Here is a 2,320-nt window from a genome sequence, read left to right as displayed (position 1 = left end):
ATTCATTCACTTATCAAATAAAATCTGAGACTTTTTTCTTTTATTTTTTTGAGAACTTTTTCGATTCTTAGGTGATTAGTGATGTGTCTACTGCGTGAGGGAATAAGTTTTACCCTTAATAAAAACAAATGAAAGCCGCAAGTGCACAGCTAATCAATTGTAGTATTTAGGGATCGAATCCACAGAGATTTGTGTGCCTGGTATTCTTTTACGGTTTCTAACTTTATGTCTATACTAGATTGGTTTTAGGGGTTGGTTGTTGTCACAGATTAAACTAAAACTAAAGAAAGCAAATAAATCTATCCTAGAGAGCAAATAGAAAATCGAATAACAGGCAAATGAAACAAGCAAAATATCAAACTAAAGCAAATGAAATGCAGATCTAAATGAGCAAGTAAAAATCGATTGGTTTGTAAACTATGGCTAAAAACGCTGAGCTTTTGGGAACTCTACATGGATCATAATCGGTTTTAACACTAGGGATTATATATTGGGATTGACGGATATCGAAATATAGGGTTCTAGAGCTAGAGTACGGCGGTATGACTACGTCACTGTCGTGATCATAACCAACTGTTTCTCACAACCCTGACCAGTAGGTTTCCACTCTGGCCCTGGAAGGGAGAGAATGAAAGAGCTGCACAGGACTCGTCAGTACTCACGATTTTGCCGCAGGTAGGTTTTCACTCCTACGAAAAAATTGTCTGTTTCATTCTAGGTCGGATACTTAATGAAAAATTTCGCAACACTAACTATCTAGATCAGGTACGAGGTGATCAATCAAGCATACATGCAATAAGAATGAGAATAAACAGAGAACAAAGTTAAAATCCCAGATCTATAAATCTAGATGTCTTAATCGATTATGAAGCCATTTTCGGGAACCTTGAGCCTAACTCGGGATCTACTCAGACATGGCTGAGGTCGACATCATCATTGGTTTAAATAAAAGCAATCAAAAACAGTAAAGAAAAGAGATGAAAGAAAGCTTCTCTATTGAAGAACTCAGAGTTGAACAATCTTCTATAAAAATCGCATAAAACGGCTAAAGAAAAAGGGTTTTTGTAAAGGTATGAAGGTGATGTCTAAAAACGACCTAAATGACAAGTACTAATAGTCTTCAATACTCCATTGTCTCTAGGGTTCCGGAATTGAGGCAGAGAAATGACTTTGGGCTTCAGAAATATGGGCTTTTAGTCGGAGTTGGCCGGCCGCGGTCGGGAGTAACGTGGCCATGGGAAACAGAGGTCTGGCCGCGGTCGTGAAGCTTGTGACCGCGGTGGATGGGTTGGTGGCTGCGGTCGCGTAACTTGCTGGCCGTCTTCGAGTGTCTACGGGGCAAATGGAATATCTTGATATCCAACCGTTGTAATGTCTCCAAACCAAGTGTATTTGAAAGCTGGTTGATTCTTCTATAAGTTGTCCAATTTTGAGGGTGATCAGGCGGTGAGAATGTCTTCGTCTCTCCATGAGAGTTCTGACGGTCTGCATTTATCCAAAAGAGTCTTTTTGTTCCAATTCGTGTCTCTTTACCCCAAATTACCTGAAAAGTCTTATAAAATCCGAAAACATAGAAATTTTTTGAAAACCTTTGAAAATGGAGTAAAAACACCTGTAAAAGATATTAAAGTGATCCATAAAAATGGTCAAAATCCGGTGTTATCAACTCCTCCAGACTTAGTCTTTTGTTTGTCCTCAAACAAATCAAAGGCCAAATCTCGGTGAGAGGTTTGAAAACGCAGGAACTAAACAAAATCTCAGAGACCAAGCTTCTAGACCAAATCAATCATTATGCATCAATTGGGGATAGCCTAGAAAATTCTCACTACAAATACAGGCATAACTAGTCCGTTAATCCGTCACTAAGGTCTAACTTCTAGTCAACTAGCTCTTCACATTCATTAAAAATTTCGGTGGTTCTCATCAAAGAAAGTATAAGCAAGGCAATCTAGGCTAGGTATCAAAAGAGGTCATTCTAGGGGTAGTCTTAAAGTGTTTATGGGTTACCTGAAAATCTGGAGGATGCAAGATATTATGCAAAAACCACAAGAGAGAGTGAAGCTGTTGATATCCACAGTTTTCAGTCACTTTCTTCTTGCCATAGATCTCTGGTCTTCTTCTTCAGGTTCTCTCCTAACTCCCCCAGAGATTTTTGTAAATCTTTCAAAACCATAGCTCTTCAAACGAATAGTGGTTGCTTCTTGCTCCAAAAATTTCGACAATCTAAGACTCATTAGGCTTTTTGTTTCCTTCTCTTTCCATTCATTTTTTTTTTTTGAAAGAGCACCTTTATATTTAGAGTCATAGAGAGCACGAAATT

The sequence above is a fragment of the Eutrema salsugineum genome, unplaced genomic scaffold (assembly GCF_000478725.1).
Source record: "Eutrema salsugineum unplaced genomic scaffold, Eutsalg1_0 scaffold_8, whole genome shotgun sequence".
NCBI classification, from domain to species: domain Eukaryota; kingdom Viridiplantae; phylum Streptophyta; class Magnoliopsida; order Brassicales; family Brassicaceae; genus Eutrema; species Eutrema salsugineum.
This window is presented reverse-complemented; position numbering follows the sequence as displayed.